General features: G+C 37.2%; 1 pseudogene; it reads right to left on the reverse strand.

The window, feature by feature from the left end:
* Positions 1-2,408: 2,408 nt before the first annotated feature.
* On the reverse strand, positions 2,409-9,247 carry LOC106970697 (glyceraldehyde-3-phosphate dehydrogenase-like; annotated as a pseudogene).
* Positions 9,248-21,577: the final 12,330 nt, after the last annotated feature.

A 21,577-nucleotide genomic window follows, 5' to 3' on the forward strand; every position in this document is an offset into this window, starting at 1 on the left:
ATACCCTTTGTAGCTTACCATCAAGCCCATGTCGTTCCTTGTCTATGAAATGTCTTTCATACACCTGTCTTCATTCTCCACTGTCAAAAAGCACTCATCCTTCAAGGACTCATCCAAATAATGCCTTTCCCCTGTGGTATTCCCCTGAGTATTTTATTTATAATTACATTAAGTTTTGGCTAATAAATGTCCCTTTCTCACCTTGTGGGTTTGTCCTCTGTGATAAGATTCTAAAGACACATGGGCAGAGAGGGAGAGAGGAAAAATATGCACCTAGCTAGCCAAGTCAACTAAACCGACCTCACTAATCAATAAGATGGTCAATGTCAGAGCTAAAGCACCCTTACAATCAATACCTCTCCCGAGGCACCCAATAGTCAGCATTATACTCTATAGTTTTGGGGCTGCTTTCTTACTACCATGAGCATCTTGAGGGCTTATTTATATTTGTAACTCAACATCTGGTCAATATCTACTACTTACTCAGGGCTTAACAAATATATGTTAACACTGCCTGTATGTTTCAACCCTAGTTTTTCTTGTTTGTTTCTTTTTGGTTTTTTGTTTTGTGTTGTTTTGGTTTGGTTTGATTTGGTTTTTGGTTTTGGTCCACATCGTAACATTTCACTGCAAAAATGATTCCAAACAGTGAAACAGACTTTTAAGAGGGTAGACAAATCTCCTCAATGGAAATTATTTTCAATGGCATTGACCATCAATCATTATTACAAAATGTAACTAAAAGCATTGCTGATGAAGGAATTTTATTATAGAAGATTCTTTTTTAACTTCCAAAGAAATAGAATAAGGACAAAGTTTAAGCTTGTATAGAGACAAATGATGAGTTTACAAAGGAAAAAGCAACTTCGTCTAAAAATTAAACACCAAGCTCTCACAGCCTGTAATTCAAAACATCTCCCCCACAAACACACAAAATTTTACAGTTCATTTAAGAAATGAGTGTCATGACATTCAGCTTTCCTAGACTGAGGTTCAGAGTTGTACTTGTTATTTGAAAACAGTATGTTTAGGAAGTGGTCCTCCTTCGGATAGTGTGCTTTGAATGGTCAGCATGGGCTCAGGTTTCACACAGTAACAACACTAACATAGCCAATATTTATGAGTTTTTGAACCATGAAAATGTGAGAAAATAATCTTTTAAAATAACAGTTCCATGATATGTCTTTAATCAAACAATCAGAGCACCCAAGAAAGTATAGTTTTGTATATACTAAACGGTGCCCTTCACAGTTACATTTTTAGCCAAAGCAACTTGAGCACATGGAAAAAAGAAAGAAGTGTTTTTCTATAGAAACTATGCTTATGATTTTCCTATTCCATTACCCCTCTTTCTAAGTGCATTTGTATAAATAGTATGATTCATTGATTTGAAAATTAGTTAAATTAGTTATTGCATTTATAGGCACTGTGAGTAGGTATAACTCAAGATAGTCAACCATACAAAACAGTAAAGTTTTGTTCTGGCTTCATTCAAAGAACTCAGTGTTAGATTGTTGTATGAATAAAAAAGGAGGCAGATGAGGAATATGAGAAGAAGAAGAAGGAGAAGAAGAAGAAGAAGAAGAAGAAGAAGAAGAAGAAGAAGGAGGAGGAGAAGGAGAAGGAGAAAAATTAAGAGGAGGAAAAGAAGTAAAGAATAAGAAAAGGGGCTCCTGGCTGGATCAGTTGGTAGAGCATATCACTCTTGATCTCAAGGTCACAAGTCCAAGCCCCACATTGGGGGTACAATTTACTTGAAAGAAAGAAAGAAAGAAAGAAAGAAAGAAAGAAAGAAAGAAAGAAAGAAAGAAAAAGTGGTACACCTGGGTGATTCAGTCAGTTAAACATCTACCTCTTGATTTCGGCTCAGGCCATGATCTCATGGATGTGAGATCAAGCCCCACATCGGGCTCTGCACTGGACATAGAGCCTGCTTAAAATTCTCTCCCTCTCCCTCTACCCCTCCCCCACTCACAGTCTCTCAAAAAATAAAATTCAAAAATAAAGTAAGGGGTTCCTGAGTGGCTCAGTGGGGTAAATGTTCAACTTTGGCTCAGGTCATGATCTCACAGCTCATGAGTTCGAGCCCCACATCGGGCTCTGTGCTGACAACTCAAAGCCTGGAGCCTGTTTCAGGTTCCATCTCTCTCTCTCTCTGCCCCTTCCCCACTCACACTCTGTGTGTGTCTCTCTCTCAAAAATGAATAAGCATTTAAAAACATGTTTTTAAATAAAATTAAAAAAAGATACAAGAAAGAAGGAGGAGAAGAAATAATAATAATATCCTAAAGAAGAAAAGAAGTTATCCATAAAAAAAAAAGTTGTCTGTCTTGTTGCTGAGCATCAGAGATAATTTGTTTTAGAATTTATTTAAGCAATATACACACATAGACACACACACTCATACACACACACACACTCATACACACACACACTTTTCCCAGAGCTTTGTTAAAACTCAGGTAAAACTAGAAAAAATCAAAAACAAAGAAAAAATCCTAAAAGAAGCCAGGGGGGAAACCATACCATATCTATAGAGGAACAAAGACAAGAATTACACCTGACTTCTCAGAAACCGTGCAAGCAAGGAGAGTGGAGTGAAATATTTAAAATGTTGAAAGGAAAAAACACCAACTTAGAATTCTATACCCTGAAAAAATCCTTCAGAAGTAAGAGGGGCCTGGGTGGCTCAGTAAGTTAAGCAAGTGACTCTTGATTTCAGCTCAGGTTATGATCCCAGGGTCGTGGGATCGAGGCCCAAGGAGCCTGCTTAAGATTCTCCCTCTCCCTCTGCCCTTCTACTCCACTTGGTCTTGCTCTCTATTGCTCTCTCTAAAAAAAAATTTTTTTAAATGAAGTAAAAGAGAAATAAAGACTTTCTTAGACAAATAAAACTTGAAGGAATTTGTTGCCAATTGACCTGCTTTATAAGAAATGTTAAAAGAAGTTATTTAGAGGAAACGAAAAGAATATAGGTCAGAAACTCAGATAGGCATAAAATAAGCAGGAGCATCAAAGGAGGGATAAGTTAAGGTAAGATAAAACATGCAAGATGTTAGTTTGTGCCAGTATTGACAGTCTTAGTACTGTTCTAGACATAAAGGACATAAGGTATAAATGAAAATGAAAAACACACATATATGAAAGTAAAATCATTTTTTAGAAATAAAGGGTTGGGGTTTTTTCATAGGATGTTTACCTATGGCTTTCCACTAGACTAAATATAAAAGTAGAAAACAGTTTTCCAGGGCACCAGGAGGCTCAGTTGGTTAAGCGTCCAACTCTCGATTTCGGTTCAGGTCATGATCTCAGGGTTCGTGGGATTGAGTCCCTACATCGAGCCCTGCATTGGGCTCCACACTGACAGCACAGAGCCTGTCTGGTATTCTCTCTCCCCCTCTTTCTCTGCCTCTGCCCAATTCATGTGTGTAAATGCACACACACTCTCTTTCTCTCTCTAAAAAACAAACAAATAAATAAATAAATAATAACATAAAAACTTTTTAAAAAAGAGTTAAATTTCCATTAATATGTGAATAATCAGAAAGCATTATGGCATTATGATTACTTTTAACAGAACAAGAAAGACATCAGGGATCTGCTTCCCTAACAGGCATCTTGGATTTTTCTGTTTGTTTGTTTTGTTTTGTTTGTTTGTTTGACTGGATACAGTATCCTTTATTGGTGGTACATGACAAGGTAGGTTTCCCCAAACCCTCACCTTCTTCAGGGGATCTGGGATGGAAACTGGGTAGAGGTCAGGAGATTCTCAGTGTGTTGTGAGATGAAATGAGGCAAGGTCTCCCCAACAGCTGAGGGCCTCTCTCTTCCTCTTGCTCTCACTGGGGCTGGTGGTCCAGGGGGCTCTTACTCTTTGGAGGTCATGTGGACCATGAGGTCCGCCACCCAGTTGCTATGGTCAAATTCATTATCATACCAGGAAATGAGCTTTACAAGGTGGTCACTGAGGGCAATGGCAGCCTCAGCATCAAAGGTGGAAGAATGGGTGTCGCTGTTAAAGTTGCAGGAGACAACCTGGCCCTCAGTGTACCCAGGATGCCTTTGAGGGCACCTTCTGATTTCTGCTTCACCAGCTTCTTCATGTCATTGCATTTGACAGCTTTCTCCAGCAGAGCAGATCCGTGACTGACACGTTGGTGGTGGGGACACAGAAGGCCATGCCAATAAGCATCCCATTCAGCTCAGGGATGACCTTACTTACAGACTTATTGGCACCAGTATCAGCAGGGACGATGTTCTGAGCAGCCCCTTGGCCATCATGCCACAGCTTCCCAGAGGGGTTGTCCATGGTTTTCTGGGTGGCAGTAATGGTATGGACCATTGTCATGAGTCCCTCTAAGATGCCAAAGTTGTCATAGATGACCTTGGCCAGAGAAGCCAAGCAGCTGGTGGTGCAGGAGCCATTGCCGACCATCTTGAGGGAGTTGTCTTACTTCTCGTGGGTCACGCCCTTCACAAACATGAGGGCATCAGCAGAAGGGGCAAAGATGATGACCCTCTTAGCCTCAACCTCCAGGTGAGTCCCAGCCTTCTCCATAGTGGGGAAGCCTCCAGTGGACTTCACAACACACTCAGCACCAGCATCACCCCGTTTGTTGCTGGTGGGATCTCACTCCTGGAAGGTGGAGATGGGCTCCACTTGTCCATCGAGGACAAGTTTCCCATTCTCGGCCTTGACTGGGCGGTGGAATTTGCCATGGGTGGAATCATACTGGAACAAGTAGACAATGTAGCTGAGGTCAATGAAGGGGTCATTGCTGGTGACAGTTTCCACTTTCCCAGAGTTAAAAGCAGCCCCGGTGACCTGGCACCCAATACGGCCAACTCCATTTACTCCGACCTTCACCACTGTGACTTGCAGATGTGGCTGGCACTGCACCAGAAGACGCAGCTGTCTGTCAAACGGGGAGGAGCAGAAAGCCTGATTTTGTTGATTTTAGTTATACTCAGTGGTGTGGCAGTTACTATTTAACAACCCTCTCCTGTGGGCCAATATGGTCTGTGCCAGCACACTTTCCCCCGTTTAAGGCAAAGATGTTCAGCTTTCCCTGATATCATTTTGCCTATTGTCACTGACAAAGCCCAAGTTTTTTCAACAATGTATTCACTGAGAAATTTTCCAGCTTTGAAGAGCCCCTTAACCAAGTGAAACTTAATTTGAAATTAGAAATGAGGTCAACAATGTTACTCTACTAAAACAGTGGTTAAGTCCATGGGACTTTCTTATTTTTAAGTCCCTGGGATTTTAGACAGTCAGACTGAAATCCTATTAATTCCTAGAAGACATGAGTCTGAGCTTGCCACTTAACCTCTGTAAACCACTTTTCCATATCTCTAAGTTGAACATAATACGAGCCCTGCCTTACTGTTTCATAAAAATTGAACTAAATAATCCATGTAATGTATATCCTGTAATCACCATATGTGCATAGGACGCACACAGACAAAAAAAAAAAAAAACACTCAAATTACATTATCTACTCTTATTCTTTGAGAAAAACCAGAGTATTTACAGCTATAAACTTCCAAACTAATAGTCTATCTTGTGTAAAAATGAATTCGCTTTCCTGAGTTATTTATAGTGGCACTTTAAATTTATTTTCAAAAATGAACAAGTACATTTAATTTAAAATTAATAAGACCATTATTGTGTATTCATTAAAATTTCATGTGATTATTGGAAGCGTTTATAAGGTACGCAGTGGACTCATTATATAGAGAGACAGTAATTAAGCTTTAATAAATGGAATTTGAAATAATCATTTATAAAAATATATTATTGAATTTGAGACCTCTTATTTTAAAATCTATCTATAGTAGCTATTCACTAGAGGCAAAGTAAGAAATTATATGTTTTGTGAATATTTAAACAAATAGAATTAATTTTAGGAACGGATGACAAAGGGTAAGTCTTCCAGGCAGAGCCAATCTCCTGTCTGCTAGAAAACCATGTTGCAGTCAGGACACTCTTCTGACTTTCTTTTCTGCATCTTCTCCTTTTTTAATAATCAAGGTCATTACTTAATGATGTCAACAGTGCCTCCTTTCTTCCTGCAAACAGTGACAATAAATGGCAGGTTTGTACATGTGTTGTCACGAAGGTCAGGATATAATTGACTTCACTAATAATACCTGGGTGGTTTAATTTAATTTGCAGATAATTTCTCTGGTTTGCTTTTTTTTTTTCCTTATTTGTGATTTTGCAAGGGAAATGGCAATGTCTAATTTCACTTCTTTAAAACATTTGGTCACTCGAATAGCTAAATTGTAAATTTCAAGAAGGCACCATGAATATTTTATTTACAATTTTTCCCCCAGCTACTAGTACAGTGCCTGGAATGTAACTAGGGTGGATTTGATAAAGTTTTCTCAAGTGAATGAATGAATCAATGAATGAACGCATGAATGAACGAATAAAGAAAATAGTGCAAAACATGTCTCAGAAATTACTAGAATTGTTCAGAGTAGTACTTTCTTACCTCAGTTGTAAGCTCCTTTATTTTTTCTTTAGAGTACTTCTTATAGTGTGACAATACATGTTATATGATTATTTGATTAATGATTACCTCTCCCACTAGATTATTCTATTTACAGTAATACTCACTATCAACTTCTAGGACAGGAGCAAGCACTTAGTAAGCACTCAGTAAACAATGATCAAGGAATGAATGGCTCCTGTTTAGGTAGCCCATTAATTAGTAGACATCAAAGCTCTACTTTAAAGTCCTATGCCCCACTTTATTTGACAAGAAAACTCTGCAATAAAAAGCAAGTCTAGGGGTGCCTGGATGGCTCAGTTGGTTAAGCATCCAACTCTTGATTTCAGCTCAGGTCATGATCTCACAGTTCATGAGTTCAAGTAGTGGGCTCCACACTAAGAGTGCAGTGCCTGCTTGGGATTCTCTCTCTTCCTCTCTGTCTGCCCCTCCCCCAATCTCGCTCCCATGCTCGCTCTTAAAATAAATAAATAAACTTTTTTTTAAAAAAGCAAGCCTATTTGATAATATTTTGTTAATGTTTATTTATTTTTGAGACAGAGACAGAGTGTGAGTGGGAGAGGGCAGAGAGAGAGAGGGATACACAGAATCTGAAGTAGGCTCCAGGCTCCGAGCCTGACATAGGATGATAATATTTATTATACATTGGCATATGCCCCAAGATTTTCAGTTGTCCTTTATACATGAGAAGTCTTTAGAGATAGAGTTTCATCTCATTTTCTCTGAATAAACATGACATGCAGACCAGCATTTGTATCCTCACGTTTAAAATATTTAATATATATTCTAGAGGTGCTGGGTGGCTCAGTTGGTTAAGTGTCCGACACTTGATTTTGGCTCAGGTCGTAATCTCACGATTTGTGAGTTTGAGCCTGCATGAGGTTCTGCAGTGACAATGCAGTGCCTAGTTGGGATTCTCTCTCTCTCCCTCATGCTCTGCTCCTCCCCCCTCCACTCCTCACTCTCATTCTCTCTCTCTCAAAATAAATAAACTTAAAAACATTTTTATAAAATACATAACATATATTCTAAAATATACAACATATTATAAATTATAATACTTTAATTTTTTTAATGATTTTATTTTTATTTTTATTTTTATTTTTGATAGAGAGTGCCAGCAGGGGAGGGGCAGAGAGAAAGGGAGACACAGAATCCGAAGCAGGCTCCAGGCTCTGAGCCATCAGCACAAAGCCCGACATGGGGCTCGAACTCACAGACTGCGAGATCATGACCTGAGCTGAAGTCGGACGTCCGACTGACTGAGCCAGCCAGGCGCCCCTAAACGGTATTATTTTAAGTGCTCTATTTCTCCTCAGCCAAGTAAGCCTCAGTTATTGGTCCAACTATTTTACCCTGTTTTTGAAGGTGGGACCAGTAATATTATAAAACAAAACATGTATCTGGTCAAGTCTCAGTGTGCACCACAAAGGTGTCCGTGATTTGTGGTCCATATGAAACCAAAATATATTCAATATATAGCCCTACATATTGTCAACATAACCTTTGGGTCTCTTTTTATGCTCCAAGGGAAAATGCTGTGGAAAACTCCCTATACACAAACCAACAGGCTTTCTCACATATTTCCCTCTCTCTTTTCAAAGGTGAAATAAATTTAATCTGAACACTAAGGAGTCTCTTATGTAAATGTAAATTAACAAATGTAAAGCAACAGTAGCATTAATAATAGCTACCAATTATTAAAGGTCTATTACCTTCTTAGCGGTGCACTAAATCCCTATTCCTTAAAGCTATTCCTCACGACAACACTGAAAATAAACATAAGTCTCATTTTAATATTCTTCTCAAGATTATGTAGTTAACAAGGGGCACAGCTGGTATGTGAACACAGCATAAGTCCATACGAATACGGCAGAGATTTTCAACCCTGAGGCTGTTGACATTTTAAGCCAAATAATTCTTTGGTGTGAGTGGGGTACACTGTGCTTCTACCCAACAAATGCCAGTGAATCCCCCTCCCAGTTGCAACAACGAAAAATGTCTCCAGATATTGTCAAACATCACTTAGGGGGTAAAATCTCCCCCACTCCCTACCCTTCAAAGCCCCACCTATCTCAAGCCATCACCCCCACCCTTGTCCTCCACCCCCATTGAGGACCACTGGAACACAATGCAGTTTCTTCACTATCATTAGGGAATAAAGGGGGTAAGCCTAAGAGTCCAGCATTCAAATTTAACCTATTTTAGCATGTACTAAAATTGTAAAAACCGGGTATACAGTTATATGGCAATTTAACCAAGGAAACTTCTACCTTGACAAGATATCCTAGGTAAACCAAACTTTACAAGGTAAGGTATTGTTTATTTTCTTGCACCTTGTTTGGAAATGCTTCAATTTGGGGAAACGAAAGGAGCAAAATGGACAAAAACAGAAGTAGATTGAGGTTTTCATCTGCAAGTTTCATACATTTAAGGAATTCAGGTAGGTTAGTGGAATTAAATCTGTGAGTTAAAAATGAGAGACAGGATTCCACTTCCTGTTTGTTTTCCAGTGATTTCTTTGGAAACGGGGTTCACCCTGAAGTAAGACTCATGAATGCTGTTTCTTCAGGTCCTATATGTCTCTCACTTCTGTCTAAAGTCAGAGGATCAAAATTGCAAATGATTTTTCTAATTGAAGAAATCAATTAAAAGGATACCTTGGAATTCTGAACAGCAATTGCTGAAGGGTAGTTGTGAAAATGAATTGTTGGCTCATGTTTACTCATTTTGTGAGAACAAATACAACCTTTGTTTCTCACACACAGTATTACACGGCTGTGTTTTCTTTTTGCTTCTGTTTTTGGCACTCTTGGTTTCAGGTTTCGCTTGAGATTTAAAGACGGATAGTACTGCGTAGTCAGTTACTTTAAGCCACAGCTTTGTCACGCCGTATCAGAGGTGAAATAAATTTACCTGCTAACAGTAGTCACCAGCTTTTTTGTTCCTAAAAAAGACTGTTTGGTTATTCTCCTGCTCCATAAAACAAGTTATATGTAAATATCTTATATCTCCACAACACCAAGATTGACAGAGCATTCCTCTAGAATCAATGAACCTTAAAAATTAAATATGGGGGCACTTGGCTAGGCTCAGTCAATTAAGCCTCCAACTCCTGGTTTGGGCTCAGGTCACGATCTCACAGTTCGTGAGTTCAACCCCTGCATCGGGCTCTGCACTGACAATGCAAAGCCTGCTTGGGATTCTCTCCCTCCCTCTCCCTTTCTCTCTGCCCCTCCCCTGCTCACATGCAGGCTCGGATGCTCCCTCTCGCTCTCTCTCTTTCAAAATAAATACATCATACACTTTAAAAAAATATTCAAGAAATTAAATATCAATAACAGACTTTCGTTTCCAACCGTGATGAAGTAACTGGTATCAGTGAGCTCTTCTGAGAAAACAACTGTAAAACTGGACTATATATATCTGAGCGATGATTTTCGGGAACTGGACAAGAGGCAGCCAGCTGAGAAAAGGAGAGCACGCAAAACCGGCTCCACATTTATCATAGTTTTCTGCCTACGAGCACTTGCTGGAGGCTGCACAGAAGGGGAGACCCCAAGCACAGGCTGGAGGGCAAGACCATCCTAGTTGAGGAGTAAGGTGGTTGTTTGGATCTGCAGAAACGGCTGACTTTATAAGGCAGAGTTGAGAAAAACAGAAAGTCCGAGGGCCCAAAGGTCAGTGTGAGAGCTTGCCTCAAGCTCTTGGCTGAGGACAGGGCCATGTGTGTAAACAGTGACATTCCACAAGTGGAGCAGTGCAAAGAGAGACAAGAGTCCTGGCCAAGCCAGGGGCAGGAATGCCACCAAGCACATTTGCCATAGTGCTGAGATCCTCCAAGGTCACACCTTACAACTCAGGACTATGCCCTAGATTGAAAGCCATGACCCAGGACCAAGGACCAAAGTGAAACAAGCCTCCAAACAAGCCCAACAGGCACAAGAGGATCCATGAATAACTGCCTGCCAAAAGAAGAAAAAGAAAGAAAAAACACCGATGTATAAAGAAAGACAATATATTCTGGTGGCAGGAGGGGTAAGGAATTCTAAACGCGTATAAACCTATCAACAAAGCTCAAAAAAACGAAAAGAAAAAAATGGACGGAATCAAATCCAAAGCACTGGTGGACATGTTTTAAATCATTCACATATCATAAAATGCAGAGTTGAGGCGTTCATTTAAATTTTGATAATTATGTATGTCCATTCCCGTAACTGCCACACATATACACACAAAAAAACAAGCTACGGCACATTTTTGTCACCTCAAAAATTTCCTAATACCCTTTTCCAATCAAATAACTACCACAGTCCCCAACAACAACCCTGATTTCTTTACCATAGATTAGTTTTGTCTCTGGAGTTCCTGTAGATAGAATCATATAGCATGTATTCTTTTTGTGTCCAGTTTTGTTTGCATATATCATGATTAAACATTAAGCTTCAAACCCCTTGTTGCATACATCCATAGCTTTATTGCTATAGACTTTTCCATGTGGGAACACATCACAATTTGTTTATCCATATTCTTTTTGAAGGACATTTGGGTTGTACCCACATTTTGTATCCAGTTTTCGCCTATTATGAACAAGGCCACTATAAAGATTCTTTTACAAGTCGTTCTGTGAATATGTTTTTATTTCTCTTGAAAAATACCTAAGAATGAAACTGCTAGGTCATAGGATATTTATGTTTAACTTAAAAAAATTTTTTTTTTTAAGTTTATTCATTTTTGAGAGACAGAGAGAGACAGAGCATGGTGGGGAAGGGGCAGAGAGGGGTGGACACAGAATCTGAAACAGGCTCCAGGCTCTGAGCTGTCAGCACAGAGCCCGACGCGAGGCTCGAACTCACAGACCGTGAGATCATGACCCGAGCTGAAGTCGGACACTCAACCGACTGAGCCACCCAGGCGCCCCTATGTTTAACTTTATAAAGAACTGCCAAATATTATTCCAAAGCCGTGGCGTTGCTTTAATCTTCCGCAGAGTGTCGAAGAATTACAGGAGCTCCACGTGGTCACCAATATTGGGCATTTTTATATATCGATACAGTTATAGACACAGAGATAAATATATAGATATAGTTATGTTGTTGTTAGATATATAGATATCATTTTTCTGCTATTCTAATAAACGTGAAATGGTATCTCACTGTGGTTTGAATTTTTTCTTTCCTTGATGAGAAATGATGATAAACATCTTATTATGCGTTTAATGAATGTTCATATATCATCTTTTGTGAAGTGTCTATTGATGCAATTTGCACATTTTTAAAATCTGGGACATTCATGCTTCTATTATTGAATTTACAGTGTTCCTTGTATTTTTTTAGGCAACTCAAATGTATGTGTTATAACTATTTTTCCCACTTTCTGGCTTTTATATTAGTTTTATATTTTGTGTTTATTTATTTATTTCACGATGTCTTTTAATGAAACCCACTTTATCAATAATTTCATTGAAAGCTTGTCCTTTTTATGCATCAACCAAGAAATCTTTGACTCCACCAACATCCCAGAGATATTCTCTCTTATTTTCTTATTTTCTTTTTCTAGTGTAGCATTATGGCTGTGTTTTAACTTTTCAGTAAATTAACCATCACAAATTATTTTATTTTTTTTTCCATTGAAGTATAGTTAACATACAGTGTTACATTAGTTTCATGTGTACAATATAGCGATTCAACAATTCAATACATTGCCCAGTGTTATCAAGGTAAATGTACTATCAATCCCCTTCATCTATTTTACTCTTCCTCCGCTCACCTTCCCTCTGGCAAGCACCAGTTCATTGTCTGTATTTAAGAATCTGTTTCTTTGTCTTTTTTCTTTGTTCATTCAATTTGTTTCTTAAATTCCACATATGACTAAAACCATACAGCATTTGTCTTCCTCTGATTTATTTCACTTAGCATTATACCTTCTAGCTCCATCCATGTCATTGCAAATGGCAAGATTTCATTCTTTTTTGTGGTTGAGTAGTATTCCATCGTATATATGTACCACATTTTCTTTATTCATTCATCTATGAATGGACACATGGGTTGGTTGCTTCCATCGTTTGGCTACTGTATATATGCTATAATAAACATAGGGGTGCATCTATCTTTTTGAGTTAGTGTTTTCATTGTCTTTGGGTACATATCCAATAGTGAAATTACCAGATCATACGGTAATTCTACCTTTAATTTTCTGAGGAACGTCCATACTTGCTTTCCACACTGGCTGCATCAATTTGCATTCGCAGCAGTGCAGAGGGTTCCTTTCTCTCTACGTCCTTGCCAACACATGCCATTTTTTGTTTTTTTGATTTAAACTATTCTGACAAGTGTAAGGTGATACCTCATTGTGGTTTTGATTTGCATTTCTCTGATGGTTAGTGATGTTGAGTATTTTTTATGTGTCTGCTGGCCATCTGTATATCTTTTTGGAAAAATGTCTATTCAGATCCTCTGCTCATTTTTTGATCAGGCTGTTTGGTTGTTTGGTGTTGAGTTGTGTAAGTTCTGTATGTATTTTGAATATTAACCCTTTATCAGATATATCATCTGTAAATATCTTCACCCATTGAATAGGTTGCCTTGTCATTTTGTTGATGGTTTCCTTTCCTGTGCAAAAGCTTTTTCTTTTTCTGTAGTCCCAATAGTTTATTTTTGCTTTTGTTTCCCTTGCCTGAGGAGACATATCTATAAAAATGTTGCTAAGGCTGATGTCAAAGAAGTTACTGCCTATGTTTTCTTCTAAGAGTTTTATGGTTTCAGGTCTCGTATTTGGGTCTTTGATATATTTTGAGTTTATTTTTGTGTATGGTGTCAGAAAGTAGCCCAGTTTTATTCTTTTTTCCCCCCTGTATAATTCATTTTTTTAGAAATTGCCAAACCATTTTCCAGAATGATTTGACAATTTTATACTCTCATTAGCAACATGAGAACTGCATTTACACCATATCCTTGCCAACATTTGGTATTGTTGGTACTTTTAATTTTAGTCAACAAATGAGTGTTTAACAATATCTCATTGTACTTTCTATCTGCATTTTCCTGATAAAATTTTTTCATGTGATTATTGAATATTTAAAAAATTTATTTTAGAAGGTATATTCAAATATTGTCATTTTACAAGATTTATTTGTAAAAGTTCGTTACCTCCCTCTCAATTCCTGCTTGTATCAGAAAGAGAGGTGTTTTTCTTTTTCACTTTTTTTTTTTAAATTTACACCCAAATTAGTTAGTATATAGTGCAACAATGATTTCAGGAGTAGATTCCTTAGTGCCCCTTACCCATTTAGCCCATCCTGCCTCCCACACCCCCTCCAGTAACCCTCAGTTTGTTCTCCATATTTATGAGTCTCTTATGTTTTGTCCCCCTCCCTGTTTTTTATTATTTTTGTTTCCCTTGCCTTATGTTCATCTGTTTTGTCTCTTAAAGTCCTCATTTAAGTGAAATCATATGATTTTTGTCTTTATCTGACTAATTTCACTTAGCATAATACCTTCCAGTTCCAACCATGTAGTTGCAAATGGCAAGATTTCATTCTTTTTGACTGTTGAGTAATACTCACTGTGTGTGTGTGTGTGTATGTGTGTGTGTGTGTGTGTGTGTGTAAAATATATATATTTTATATATGTATATACCACATTTTCTTTATCCATTCATCCATTGATGGACATTTGGGCTCTTTCCAAACTTTGGCTATTGTTGATAGTGCTGCTATAAACATGGGGGTACATGTGTCCCTTCGAAACAGCACACCTGTATCCCATGGATAAATGCCTAGTAGTGCAATTGCTGGGTCATAGGGTACTCCTATTTTTAGTTTTTTGAAGAAGCTCCCTACTGTTTTCCAGAGTGGCTACACCAGCTTGCATTCCCACCAACAATGCAAAAGAGATCCTCTTTCTCCGCATCCTCGCCAACATCTGTTGTTGCCTGAGCTGTTCATGTTTTCCATTCTGACAGGTGTCAGGTGGCATCTCATTGTGGTTTTGATCTCATTTTTTGTTTTTTGGATGTTGAGTTTGATAGTTTCTTTATAGATTTTGGATACTAACCCTTCATCTGATATGTCATTTGCAAATATCTTCTCCTATTCTGTTGGTTGCCTTTTAGTTTTGCTGATTGTTTCCTTCGCTGTGCAGAAGCTTTTTATTTTGATGAGGTCCCAGCAGTTCATTTTTGCTTGTGTTTCCCTTCCCTCCGGAGACGTGTTGACTACGAAGTTGCTGTGATCTAGATCAAAGAGATTTTTGCCTGCTTTCTCCTCAAGGATTTTGCTGGCTTCCTTCTTACATTTAGGTCTTTCATCCATTTTGAGTTTATTTTTGTGTATGGTGTAAGACAATGGTCCAGGTTCATTCTTCTGCATGTTCCTGTCCAGTTTCCCCAGCACCACTTGCTGAAGAGACTGTCTTTATTCCATTGGATATTCTTTCCTGCTTTGTCAGAGATTAGTTGGCCGTACGTTTGTGGGTCCATTTCTGGGTTCTCTATTCTGTTCCATTGATCTGAGTGTCTGTTCTTGTGCCAGTACCATACTGTCTTGATGATTACAGCTTTGTAATACAGCTTGAAGTCTGGGATTGTAATGCCTCCTGCTTTGGTTTTCTTTTTCAAGATTGCTTTGGCTATTGGGGGTCTTTTCTGATTCCATACAAATTTTAGGATTATTTGTTCTAGCTCTGTGAAGAATGCTGGTGTTATTTTGATAGGGATTGTTTTGAATATGTAGATTGCTTTCTATAGTATCGACATTTTAACAATATTTGTTCTTCCTATCCAGGAGCATGGAATCTTTTTCCATTTTTTTTTTTTTTTTGTGTGTCTTCTTCAATTTCTTTCATAAGCTTTCTATAGTTTTCAGTATATACATTTTTTACCTCTTTGGTTAGATTTATTCCTAGGTATTTTATTTTTTGGTGCGACTGTAAATGGGACCAATTCCTTGGTATCTCTTTCTGTCACTTCATTGTTGGTGTATAGGAATGCAACCAATTTCTGTGTGTTGATTTTATATCCTGCAACTTTGCTGAATTCAGGAATCAATTCTAGCAGTTTTTTGGTGGAATCTCTTGGGTTTTCCATATAGAGTATCGTGTCATCTGCGAAGAGTGAAAGTTTAACCTTCTCCTGGCTGATTTGGATGCCTTTTATTTCTTTGTGTTGTCTGATTGCAGAGGCTAAGTCTTCCAATACTATGTTGAATAACAGTGGTGAGAGTAGACATCCCTGTCTTGTTCCTGACCTTACAGGAAAGCTCTCAGCTTTTCCCCATTGAGGATGATATTAGCATTGGGTCATTCAAATATGGTTTTTATGATCTCGAGGTATGACCCTTCTGTCCCTACTTTCTTGAGGGTTTTGTCAAGAAAGGATGCTGTATTTTGTCAAATGCTTCTCTGCATCTATTGAGAGGATCATATGGTTCTTGTCCTTTCTTTTATTGATGTGATGAATCACGTTAATTGTTTTGCAGATATTGAAGCAGCCCTGCATCCCAGGTATAAATCCCACTTCCTTGTGGTGAATAATTTTTTTAATGTATTGTTGGATTCGATTGGCTGATATCTTGTTGAGGATTTTTGCAGCCATGTTCCTCAGGGAAATTGGTCTCTAGTTCTCCTTTTTAGTGGGGTCTCTGTCTGGTTTTGGAATCAAGGTAATGCTGGCTTCACAAAAAGAGTCTGGAAGTTTTCCTTCCATTTCTATTTTTTTTGGAACAGCTTCAAGAGAATAGGTGTTATCTCTTCCTTAAATGTTTGGTAGAATTCCCCCGGAAAGCCATCTGGCCCTGGACTCTTGTTTTTTGGCAGATTTTTGATTACTAATTCGACTTCCTTACTGGTTATGGGTCTGTTCAAATTATCTGTTTCTTCCTGTTTCAGTTTTGGTAGTGTATATGTTTCTAGGAATTTGTCCATTTCTTCCAGATTGCCCCTTTTATTGGCATATAATTGTTCATAATATTCCCCTATTACTGTTTTTATTTCTGCTGTGTTGGTTGTGATCTCTCCTCTTTCATTCTTGATCTTATTTATTTGGGTCCTTCCCTTGCTTTTTGATCAAACTGGCTAGTGGTTTATCAATTTTGTTAGTTCTTTCAAAGAACAAGCTTCTGATTTCATTGATCTGTTCTACTTTTTTTCAATAGCATTAATTTCTGCTCTAATCTTTATTATTTCCTGTCTTCTGCTGATTTGGGGTTTTATTTGCTGTTCTTTTTCCAGCTTCTTAAGGCGTAAGGTTAGGTTGTGTATCTGAGATCTTTCTTCCTTCTTTAGGAAGGCCTAGATTGCTATATACTTTCCTCTTATGACTGTCCTTGCTGCGTCCCAGAGGTTTTTGGTTGTGGTGTTAAGGCCCAGTTTTATTCTTTTTGCATGTAGATATCCAACATAATAAATTACTTTTGTATAAAAATTTAAGATAGAGGTCAAGGTTTCTTTTTCTCACTGATATCCAGGTATTCTGGTTATGTTTTTGTTTTTGTTTTAAAGTCTTTGCTTTGGAGGCACCTGGATGGCTCATTTGGTTGAGTATCTGACTCTTAATCCCAGCTCAGGTCTTGAACTCAGAGTTGTGAGTTTAAGCCCCATGTTGGTTTCCACACCCAGAGTGGAGCCTACCTAAAAAACAAAAAAAGACTGATTTTCATTGATTTAACTTAATATTTTGATCAAAGACTGACTGGCTATGCACGCATTTGCACAGTCATACTGTTCTATTTCTTAATTTACTTTTCTTTTTCGTTGCCTTATTATTCTATCCTCATTTATATAGACATGTGTATTTGTATGTTTATTATATACACATATGGAAATATGAATATACATCACATACATATATTTTCTGGATTCTCTAATCTCTGCTGTTAATCTATTCATCTGAACATACTTATGATGCATTGTCTTACTTCCTAGGGATTTATAGTCAATCTTCAGGCCAAGTACTGTTAAGTCCTCCAACTTAGTTCTTTTTTGAGATTGATTGGGCTGATCTACATTGTTTGCACTTCTGTATATATTTTGGAAACACCCTGTTTATTTCTTCAAAATAGCCTGCTGGGATTTTGATAGAAATTGGACCTATAGATCAGTTGAGGTACAACAGAGAACAATATGACTCCACCAATTCATGAAGAGGATATTATATATTTATTTAGGACTTCTGTAATTTCTCTCAGCTATGTTTCATAGTTTTCCATGGAGAGATCTAACATAACTTTCATTAGATCTACTACTTAGGATTTTATGTTTTTAAATATAATTATGAGGGTATTAATTTTTAACTTACTTTACAGATGGTTTGTTGAAAGTATATAGAAATGTAATTGATTTATATGTTAATATTATATTCTTGATCTTTCAAAATAAATACCCTTTTCAGTTTAATCATTTTTCTTATAAGTAGCACAGAGTCTTCTAGAACCACAATCATACCATTCTCAAATAATGACAGTTTTACTTCTTGTTTTCCAACGTGTACTTTTTTTATCTTGTTTTTCTACCCTATTGAATTGGTATGGACTTCTAGCAAAAGTTGAATAGAAATAGTGAGAACAGATATTTTTGCTTTTTTTCAAAATTTAAAGGAAAAGGATTAATGTTTTAACATTAAGTATGATATTAGCCATAGATTTCCCATAGATGCCTTTCACCATATTAAGGCACTGCCCTTTTGTTACTTGATGAAAGGTGATGTCACGAAGCAGTTTCAAATTTTGTTATGTGGTTTTTTTTTTACATACAATGTAAGATTACACAAATTTATTTTATTTTGTTAATAAGATGAATTATAATGACTGATATTCAAATGGCAAATCAAGCTCATTCATTCCTGGAATGAACTCAATGGTCACATATTAATGTTCCACGTGTTATTAGATTTGATTTGCTAAATTTTTAAAGAGAATTCTGTATCTATATTCATAAAAATTTTGTCTGAAATTTTATTTTATTATTTTTGTCTTTGAGAAGTTTTAGTATTTAGGTGACCTTGGTCTTAGAAACACAAAACCACAAAAAGAATTATGAAGCCTTCCTCTATTGCTATTTTTCTGTAAGAGCTTGTATAGGCTGTAATTATATCTTTTAAAAATATTTGGTAGGGGGCACCTGGTTAAGTGTCCCACTTCAGCTCAGGTCATGATCTCACAGCTCATGAGTCTAAGCCCCACATTGGGCTCTGCACTGAAAGCATGAAGCCTGCTTTGGATTCTCTGTCTCCCTCTCTCTCTGCAGCTCCCCCACACCACCTCAAGATAAATAAATAAACATTTAACAAAATATTTGGTAGAATTCTCAGGGTAAGAATTCAAGAATGGACAGTTAGTTGCAGGGAGAGGGGAGGGAATTCGTCATCAAGAATTCAACTCCTTGAGTAATTACGGCACTAATCACACTTTCTATTTCTTTCTATGTTAATTTCTGCAATATATGTCTTTCCAGGAACTTGTCCATTCATCCAAATTGTAGAATTTATTGGTATAGAATTATCCATAATATCCTATTGTTTTCATTCTATTGTCTATTGTATATATACCTACTGATGCCTTCTTTCTGATTCCTGAGGTTGATGATGTGCGTGTTCTCCTTTTTTTCCCTTGATTAGTCTTGCTAGGGATTTAAAATTTTAATAATCTTTTTAAAAGTCCAACTTTTAACTTTGTTAGAAAAACAAGAGTAAAAAAACTTAAAATAAGTAGAATGAAGGAAACAGCAAAAATAATAAATGGAAATCAATGACAAGGAAAAGACCACAGAGAAAACCTGAATAAAGCCAAATATTAATACTTTGAAAATTTTTTAGAAATGGAAAAATACCTAGTAAGACTGATCTAGGAAAAAGGACAAAAATTCAAATTACCAGTATCAGGGCTAATCGCTACATATACTACCAATGTTACAAAGGACCTTTTTAGCAATAAAATTGACAGCTAAGAAAATGGACAGCTGCTCAAAATACACAAATTGCCAAAGTGACACAAGAATAAAGAACATTTTAAAATCACAATCTATCTGCTAAAAATTGAGTTTTTACTTAAAATCTTTCCAGTTCGAAAGTGTCATGTGTGAATTCTACCAAATATTTAAGGAGAAAAAAGTTAATTCAAGCGATTTCTCTAACGAATTCTGTCCAATATTTGGGGGGAAAATCCATTCTTATACATACTTGGGGAAAAAAATTTAAAGAAAAAAAATACAGGAGGACACAACATTTCCTAACGTTTTTGTGAGGTTTACTTAACCCTGACACTAAACCCAATGAAGATATTACAAGAAAAATAACTACAGACCCGTGTCTCTCATGAACACAGAAATCCTCAACAAACCATTAGCAAATCCTATCTGGAAATATATACAAAGAATAACATAACGTGACCAAGTGAGATTTATCCCAGGGATGCAAAATTAATTTACCATTTGTATAAACTGATGTTATTCACCATATAAACTGAATAAAAGGGAAATCACATGAGTACCTCAATATACGCAGAAAATTTCTTAGCAAAATTTGGCACCGTACATGATAAAACCTTTTATCAAACTAGAAATATAAAGGAACTGCCATAAATTAAGAGGACACGTATTTCCTAAAAACATCTACAGCCACCATTACACATAATGGTGAAACAGTGAATTCTTTCTCCCTTCATACTGTGAATACCGCCAGGATCTGACTTTTAACAAGTCTATGTGGCATTGTACTAGAGGTCCTTAGCCAAAAATTTAATCAAGAAACGTAAATGAAAGCTATAAGGATTGAACAAGAAATAAAACTATACTTTATCCAATCTTGTGTTGTGGGATATTGGGGTACTACATTTATAATGTAGAATGCTACTGCCAATAGGAAAACCAAATGGATTATACATACAACATAAATCTCAAAAACTTTGCAATGAGTAAAGAGAAGCCAAATACAAGAGTAGGTACTACACTATTGCATTTATGTGGATGTCGAGAACAAGCAACCTAGAGCAAAAGATTTCAGAATAGTGGTTGCTTTCAGGAGAAGCATTGCTTTCTCTTCTGGGGCTGGAGAAGGGCACACGGAAATCAGGGGTTGTGGGAATGTTCTTTACTTTGATAGTGCTGTTGGTTACATGGTTGTGTGCCTTTCTCAAAACTCATTAAACCATACCATTTAAGATTTATTTCAATGGATGTAACCTCTCCCTTGACAAAAAATTTAAATAAAATGCCCAAAGATGTTAATAAATCACGCAAAATGAATCTGTTGTGACAGCGGTCAAGATAGCCGTTACACAGTGCCAGGAATTGTGACTTGAGAGAGAAATGAGGCAGCCTCTGCAGGACTGGTAAACGTTCTGTGTTTCAATCTGGGTACGGTTTGTGTGCCAATATGTTTACTTTGTACAACTTCAATACGCTGATGATACGGGCATTTTTTAATGTGTTCACTATAATTAGCATTTAAAATTTGGATGCCAGTCATCACAAAAGTCCTCTCCATCAATTCCTAGTTAGAAATGCATATAGTGCGCCATTGATACAATGGGATGGAAAGAGATGGCTGGCTGTACCACCCTATCATGCATAATAACCTCCTCGTGGAAATGCTTTAACCTGTTACTATGACAGCATGCTTTGACTCTGGCATTCACAGAGAATAAATCTTTTCCATTTAATCTGTCCAGTTGCTTTGTTATTAAAGATGACAAGGAAGCAACAGCGAGCATCGCTAGAGAAATCACAGCCATATACATCTGTCACATTATAATACAGTGGGATCGGAGATCATTCAGGAGTGTCATAATTATAATTTCAGAAAACCAAATGCTATTTATGTGATAACATCCACCTGTATCTCTTTAACTTGTATTTTCAATTTACTGCCTGTTTACATCGATGCAAAACCGAATTCTTGCCTGTCATTAAATACTATGTAAATAAGTTAGGCCTAACTGTGAAGGATCAGAAGCTAACAGGGAAACTTCAGCATCTGGGGCCAGAAGATTCTATTTTAACAACACGCATATGGTCCTTGAAGCATAGCTCAAGCATTTTGATAGACATGCCAAGATTCAACGAAGGAGA

This window comes from Acinonyx jubatus, chromosome A1 (assembly GCF_027475565.1).
Source record: "Acinonyx jubatus isolate Ajub_Pintada_27869175 chromosome A1, VMU_Ajub_asm_v1.0, whole genome shotgun sequence".
NCBI classification, from domain to species: Eukaryota; Metazoa; Chordata; class Mammalia; order Carnivora; family Felidae; genus Acinonyx; species Acinonyx jubatus.